This window comes from Coenobita brevimanus, chromosome 102 (genome assembly GCF_032717465.1).
Source record: "Coenobita brevimanus isolate Jiangsu-jjx chromosome 102, ASM3271746v2, whole genome shotgun sequence".
Taxonomy (NCBI): domain Eukaryota; kingdom Metazoa; phylum Arthropoda; class Malacostraca; order Decapoda; family Coenobitidae; genus Coenobita; species Coenobita brevimanus.
Window position 1 is genome coordinate 34611031 of NC_137055.1, and position 8626 is coordinate 34619656.

Consider the following 8626-nt stretch of genomic DNA (forward strand, 5'->3'; position numbering starts at 1 on the left):
TCCAGCTCTCAGAAATTTGTAGGCTATTCTTTGCTCATCATCATCATCATCATCATCATCATCATCATCATCATCATCATCATCATCATCATCATCATCATCACCACCACCACCACCACCACCACCACCACCACCACCACCACCACCACCACCACCTCTTTTCTCACCTAAGAATTGTGTGAGATAGGATCCAGAGAGCAAGAAAAAAACAACCAGAAGGAGAATCACAATAAATGTACAGTATGTGCAGTAAAATGGGCCGCATAATCATTCACTCATTAGTCAAGCCTCAGTAATTCTATCTCCACCTCAGTCAAAAAAATCCACACTTGCGCGCTTCATGCCACCTGTCAGCATGAGTCAGTCCGAAAAAAGAAACAGTGACTTTTTTTTTTTTTTCATAACCAGACGATTTTCTTCAGCTCAGGAGTAAAGAAGTCGTGGAGGTTATTGCTATACTCGTTGGTTGAGGAGGCACCCTAACACTTAAGCTACTCCTTGACGGTTTATTTCTAGTTCTACTCCGGTACTGTATTCTTGTGTGCTGTTTATGAGCTCAGTGTCGACATTAAACATATATAAGCAAAATTGAGTATGTTAATGGGTAGTCTGGATAATCAGTCGTTAAGGAATAGGTGCTAGGGGGCTCCTTACCCGACGAGAATACGGGCTCCTGCCAAAGACCTAAACAATTAAGTACCTACTGTAATGCCATCACTAATCACAGTTGGCTTATGTCATCTTGGACAGCGTTATCTTGAGCAGAACAAACCAGTCCACGTATGTGTTTAAGGTTATAAAATTTAACGTCATCGTGATAATGTCAAGTAGTTTGAGTAGTACAGATAATGGATGGGATGCCCTCCACCCTCCGTTTTCTTCAACTAGAGGCCCTGCCTCCCGAACTGTCTGTACACACCACTGATTATACTCATGCAATTCTTGCATCTGTGTCTAACAATTACTAACAGTTTAATAATGTCATTGTGGTATTTCATTTCCAGCAAAACTCATTGGTGATGGAATGAAGGAGTACATATAAAAGTGTTTCGATTATTCAATGAATCGGCCACAGACAGTGTTCAGGCCGTTGCCTGACATTATCCATGATAATAATGTTACAACAGCGGGTGCCGCGTTACACCAGTCTTTTTTTGAAAGGTTAATTCAGAACAACACAAACATGGCTAAAAAAAACTAGGTCTAGTCTGACGAACTGAGCCTACATACGATCACAGCAACGTGACACAGTAAAGATGGCGGCAGTGTGACAGTTCCAGGCAAGCTCTAGTTGCTGACCATTAATTATTACGCCGCCTCATCTGCAGATAGTAAGCCTACCCAGCCTAAAAATCCATTTTCTTTGTTGCCAGCGTCTAAGAGAACGAGCTCTTTTTAATGGTAACTAAGCCGAATCGGTAATGTTTCATACAGAAAATTCTCATTTAATCCCATCATCTGTGATTCCGTTGAATATTTTCGTAAGTTAGTGGTAGCCAAAACCGTTTTATTGTTCTCTTATTGTTTAGTAATTTGAAGCTTACTGATAGTAATTACACAAACAGCTAGGGTTTTTTACATTAAGAAACACCATAATGTTCATATTAGCACTTTCAGGCAGTTGTGAAGTGTCGTGCAATCCCTGTTTGTGTTCTTGTCTTACTATAATTTGTATTTGTGATATACTTTTTTTTTTCTTTATCTAAAGAATCCTACAGAATAGGGGAGAGACCAATGTCGCCAGAACTACATATTTATGAGTAGATCTTACATATTTTAAGATCTATTTCAGATTGTCGGATTTTGCCTCAGGAATGGGCAAAATGTACAGATTTTTAGCCCAGCCAAGTACGTGGGACTGAAAGACACAGTACTATTGCAGACAGTAATATCGATTCACATTTTGGAGGAACAATTATGAAACTCTTACACAGTATTCTGAAGAGTTTTCTGGGTTCTGATGATTGCAATACAGAACTTCGAATTGGAGCAGATGAGGGACGTGGAAGGTGTGTGCAGGATATTCACAAGAAATATGTGCAGCATGTGATGTGGTGTGTGGAAGGAAGAGAAGACGAAGGGGGGTGCAAGGAACAGCGTGGTGGAATGACGAGGTGAGACAGGCTGTGGCACAGAAGAAGTAAGCATACAATGAACGGATGAGAAATAGGGGTGTGGAAGAAGTTGAGAGGCGGAAGAGAAAGTTATATGTAGAAAGGAAGAGAGAGGTGAAAAGATTAGTTAGAGAGAGTAAGAAGAGAGTGGATGAGGAATTTGGAAGGAATTTGAGTGTAAAGTGGAGGGACTGTAAGAAATTGTTCTGGAAAGAGATGAAGAGAGTAAGACAGGGTGGCAGTGAAGTTAGCAGGGGGGTGAAAGATAAAAATGGTAGATTACTAGTGGGGAAGGGAGAAAAAGTGAAAAGATGGAGAGAACACTTTAAGGAATTGTTGAACATAAGAGAATGAAAGTAATGCGAGTATAAGTGGCTGGGGAATGGCAGGGAGAAGGAGGGAGGTGAGAAAACAGGAAGAAATCAGCAGGATAGAAGTTGTGGAAGCAATGAAGAAAGTCAAATTAGGGAAAGCCCCAAGAATTGATGGAGTGTGTGGTGAAATGCTGAAGTATGAGGGAGAGATAGTAGTAGAATGGATGTGGAAAATGTGCAGATTGGCCTGGGAGGTAGGTAGAGTCCCGGAGGATTGGAAGTCAGGTATAATTATTCCCTTGTACAAAGGAAAAGGGGAAAAAAGAAATGTGTGATAATCATAGGGGCATTTGTCTTCTTAGTGTAATAGGAAAAGTGTATGGTAGGATACTTACTGACAGAGTTAGGGAAAGAACAGAGGAATTAGTTGGAGAAGAACAGGGAGGCTTTAGGAAGGGGAGAGGTTGTGTAGATCAGATATTCATTCTTAGATCTTTCGTGGAAAAGTTTCAAGAGAAGGGAAAGAAGTTGTATGCAGCTTTCATGGATTTGGAGAAAGCATATGACAGGGTGGATAGACAAGGATTGTGGAAAGTATTAAGAATATATGGAGTAGATGGGAAGTTGTTGAATGCTGTGAAGAGTATGAATGATGGTGCTAAGGCTGCAGTGCGTGTGGATGGTGAACTGAGTGAATTTTCCTCTTTGAAGGTTGGGTTGAAACAGGGATATGTCATGTCTCCATGGTTGTTCAGTCTGTACATGGATGGGGTAATAAAAGAGGTACAAGGTAGGGTAGTGGATGTTGGAGTGGACCTGGTGAGAGAGGATAGTGTTTGGAGACTCCCTGTACTGTTGTTTGCAGATAATACTGTGTTGTTGAGTGAAGACGAAGGGGAGCTGCAAAGCTTGGTGGATGAGTTTGGGAGAGTGTGTAAGAAACGGAATCTAAAGGAGAATGCAGGGAAGAGTAAAGTGATGGTCTTTGAGAGAGGTGAAGTCAGTGAATGTACAGTGAGGTTGGATGGTGAGGAAATGGAAAATGTGAGTACGTTTAAATACATGGGTAGTGTGATGAGTAAGGATGGAAGTTTGGAGGGTGAAGTGCTTGAAAGCGTACAACACGGAAGAAAGGTTGCTGGTTCCTTGAAAGCAGTGATAAGAAACAGGGAAGTGAGCATGGAAGTGAAAAAGTTACTACATGACAGTATTGTGATACCAACTCTAACGTATGGAAGTGAAGCTTGGACGTTGTTGGAAGGACACAAGTCAAGAGTGAGAGCAGTGGAAATGAGTTATTTAAGAGGAGCCTGTGGAGTCACATGGAGAGACAGGCTGACAAATGAGGATATAAAGGAGCGTTGTGGTGTGGATGTGGATGTGATAGGAAGCATTAGGAGGAACGCACTGAGGTGGTTTGGCCATGCGGAGAGGATGGAGGGTGAGAGACTGACGAGGAGAGTATATGAGAGGTGGAGGGGGGGTAGGGAGGGGGAGGCCGAGGATGAGATGGAGAGATGGGGTGGAGAGGTATATGAGAGAGGGGGGTGTGAGTTGGGAGCAGGGCAGTGAAATGGCGGGGGACAGGGCGACGTGGAGGCGATTTGTTTGTGGCCACCCCTTACGGGATTGAGGCGTCTGGCAATAGATAGATAGATAGATAGAAAGTCAGTGCACAGTCTCGTTATTTATCGTCCTTACGTGAATTGGTAGCCCGCTAGTGTCCACAATAGTACATATTAATCTCGTTTACATTATAAGTCTGGCCTTTGCGTCAATAAATAGATAAAAACTCCATTAATTATTTCCTTTTTTTTTTTTATGAAATGCATGCGAAAACCATTGTAAAATTCATAAATCTTGATGATGATGGTCCGGCCAGGATCTCATGCGTGCCCATATCCAAACGTGACATACACGATTATAAACTCTGATATTTTCTTAGTTGAGTCTTGAGTATGCCTGGACAGTGTGCGATGAGGTTCTGTTGATTCTCCTAAACATTACTGAACATCCTTACTGGTATCAGCTTCTGGCCTTAGTTCCTGGTGGGTTCCTTTTGGGCCAAGTCACTGCTCAATCTTAGTTGTTAGGCTACCTCCAGTGAAGGACAGGGTAGTCGGTTTGTTTTCATCTGAGAGAACTGCTCACTTCTCACATCTCGAATGACTGTGGGTGCATGAAATTCGATGAGCCTTAGTTATACTGCAGAGGTAAGTGTCCTTGGTTACTAGTCAAATCCACACTTCAGTCTGATTGCATATGACCATAACCTGAACTGAAAAGGAAGGAAGGAATAATGAAGAATTAGCAGCAAGCCATAATACGGCTATTTGGAACTGCAGGAAGTGAGGGAAAATAAAGGCCGAAAGAAATACGGAAATGTCAAGAACAGAGGTAGGGCAGAAGAGGACAGTAAGGATAGAAAGACTGGAAACCAATAGGTCCCTTCTAGCCACCTCTTACGACAAGCAGGGATACTTGGGAAGTACAGTATTCTCCCCCCCTCCCCACCGCTCCCCAGGAGGGGATTGAGCTGAAAAGGATTAAGGAGCCTTTTCTGATGAAGACAGACCAACTGCAGTTGATCAGATTTTCGTAAATTTCGTCTCAGAGGTTGCCAACTTAGCGACTTTGTCGATAGATATGCCGAAAGTCACTCAGCATCTTTTTCTACCGTTTGGTGACTTGGCGATATGTTAGCTACTTTCCCTATTGTTTGGTAACTTTTTTGGCTATTTTTCGACCTAACCAATCCAAGAACAAAATATAAAAACATCAGCTAAAGAAAATATAATAAGATGGACACAGCATTTGGTTCCTTTTTCTTTGCATAAACAAAAAAAAAAGATCTATAGCGATTGTCATAGACATGCTCGTAGCACTCAACGTGATCGTCTTGTCGTTCCTGTATCGTTCTCAGTTGAGTTACACCACCTTTATCCTATGCTCACTCACAGCTGCAGCAAGCTTTTCGTGAGGAATATTATTCTGACAGTTGAGTGCCTTTCATGTATCTTCAAAAACAGTGAGCGAGAAGCACAGCCAGCGTTTCGAGCTGAGTGGCTCAGTGACTAGATATTATAAGTTTTTTTTTTTTTTTATGCGAGGAAGAAGGAACCAAAGGCCATGAGCCCGCAGTAACAGTTCCCTCCAAGAGAAAAACAAAATACAATAGAGAGCCAGATTCAAGATCCGATCATTTTGAGATGCCTGGACACACTGCGTTTGAAAGACTGGAGATCATAGGCAGCAGGAAATACAGACAGAGGGAGACAGTTCCAGAGCTGACCTGTTGCATAAATGAAAGACTGGGAGTAACGGTTAACTCTTGCATTAGAGAGATGGACAGAAAAGGGATGAGAGTTTGCTGCCAGACGGGTGCTACGCGCCCGTCGTAGAGGTGGAGGAATGCAAGCAGACAGTTCAGAGGAGCAGTGACCATTAAAGTAACGATAGAAAAGAGATAAAGATGCAACAGAGCGGCGAAGAGACAGAGGTTGAAGGGAGTCAGTAAGAGGAGGAGAGTTAATGAGACGAAAAGCCTTTGACTCCACCCTATTAAGAAGAGCTGTATGTGGGGAGCCTCCCCATACATGAGAGTTGTACTCCACACAGGGGCGGATAAAACCCCTGTATAGAGTCAACAATTGCGCAGGGGTAAAGAAAGAGCGGAGTCGGCTTAGCACACCCAATCTCTTGGAAGCAGATTTTACAAGAGATGTAATATGATTTTTCCAAGATAAGTCCCGAGTAAATGAAACCCCAAGCATGTTCAAGGATGATGCAGGATTAAGCTGAATATTATTAAACATTAGTGGGTATACCTGTGGAAGATTTTGTCGGGTTGATAGGTGTAAGAACTGAGTCTTAGATGCATTAAAGACAACCATATTATTTTTACCCCAGTCAGAGATACGAGCCAAGTCAGACATTAGGTGTGCCATAGCCTCATCCCTTGTTTGTTGAAGTAACTGTTGAGATGGGCGTTGCGGGAACCGAATGGAAAGGTGAAGGGTGGAGTCATCAGCGTATGAGTGGATAGGGTTAGATGTACAGCTTAGAAGATCATTGATGAATAAAAGGAAGAGAGTTGGTGATAGGACAGAGCCCTGAGGAACACCACTGTTGATAGATCTAGGAGAAGAACGATGGCCATCTACAACAGCGGCTATAGAACGACCAGAAAGGAAATTAGCGATGAAGGCACAGATAGAAGGATAGAAACCGTAGGAGGGCAGTTTGGAAATTAAAGATTTATGCCAGACTCGATCGAAAGCCTTTGAGATGTCAAGTGCAATGGCAAAGCTTTCGCCAAAGTCCCGAAAGGAGGATGACCAGGAGTCTGAAAGGTAGGTGAGAAGATCGCCAGTGGAGCATCCCTGACGGAACCCATACTGACGATCGGAAAGAAGGTTGTGATAGGAAAGATGCCTTAAAATTTTTCTATTAAGAATAGACTCGAAAACTTTTGAAATACAGGACGTTAAAGCAATTGGACGATAGTTGAAGGGTTGGGAGTGGTCACCCTTCTTAGGGACTGGCTGAATGAGAGCAAACTTCCAGCAAGAAGGAAAGGTACAAGTTGACAGACAAAGGCGAAAGAGTTTACCTAGGCAGGGTGTAAGCACAGAAGCACAGTTCTTGAGAACAACAGGAGGGACCCCATCAGGCCCATATGCCTTGTTAGTACTGAGGCCAGTGATGGCAGAAAATACATCAACTGAAGAAATTTTAATATCAGCCATGAGGAAGTCAGAGGGGGGAAGTGTTGGAGGAACAGCACCGGAATCGTCTAAGGTGGAATTGGAGGAGAAAGTCTGTGCGAAGAGATCTGCTTTATCAGTAGAAGAAATAGCTATAGAACCGTCAGAGTAGAAAAGAGGAGGGAAGGATGATGAGGTAAAGTTGTTAGAAAGATTTTTGGCAAGGTGCCAGAAGGAGCGGGAAGAATTCGAGTTGGAGAGTTGAGAGCATTTAGTATGGATGAAATTATTTTTAGCAGAGCGAAGAACAGACTTAGCACGATTCCGGGCAGAAACGTAAAGACAATGTGATTCAGGGGTGGGTTGGCTCCGGTACCTTTTGTAGGCCTTCTCCTTGTTGCGGACAGCATTAGAACAAGCGTGATTAAACCAAGGCTTTCTTGCGTTAGTCAAAGGATATGAGAAAGGAATGTATGCTTCCATGCCCGAGAGAATAACCTCTGTAATGCGCAAGGCACACTCAGATGGCTCACGGCCATGGAAGCAATAATCATTCCAGGGAAAATCAAAGAAGTACTGCCTGAGGGCCTCCCAGTCCGCGGCTCCAAAATGCCACAGACGACGCTTCCCTGGAGGGTCCACAGGCTGTACCGGAGTGATAGGACAGGTTAAGGTAATAAGGTTGTGATCGGAGGAGCCCAACGGAGAGAAAAGATTAACAGAGTAAGCAGAAGGATTAGTTGTGAGGAAGAGGTCAAGTATGTTGGAGCTCTCTCCAAGGCGGTCAGGGATACGGGTAGGGTGCTGTACAAGCTGCTCTAGGTCATTAAGGATAGAAAAGATGTAGGCTTGTTCACCAGGTGGATCCGTGAAAGGAGAGGAGAGCCAAAGGTGGTGGTGAACATTGAAATCTCCAAGAATGGAGATTTCAGAGAAAGGAGAAATGGACAGAATGTGTTCCATCGTAGAAGTAAGATAGTCGAAGAATTTTTGATAGTCGGTAGAATTAGGGGATAAGTAAACAGCACAGATATATTTAGTCAGAGAATAACAGGAAAGCCGAAGCCAGAGTGTGGAGAATTCAGAAGAATCAAGTTCAGGAACACGAGAGCAAGATAAGTCGTTGCGTATGTATACACAACAGCCACCTTTGGCTTTGAAATGAGTATAGAGAAAGTAGGAGGATACAGAAAAGGGTTTGCTGTCAGTTGCCTCAGACAGCTGAGTCTCCGTCAGAAAAAGAAGGTGAGGTTTAGAGGAGGAGAGGTGGTGCTCAACAGAGTAAAAGTTAGATGAAAGGCCGCGAATGTTGCAGAAATGAAGAAGAAGAGAGTCAGACAGTGGTTCCAGGCACCTCAAGTCGTCACCGGGAGAGGGGCAGATGGCGGGGGCATTTATGGTCCCCCCCCCTGGGGACTCCGAGGCTGATATTATAAGTGACTAGATATTATAAGTGACTGACTAGACAAGGAAACGACACTAAGAACTATTG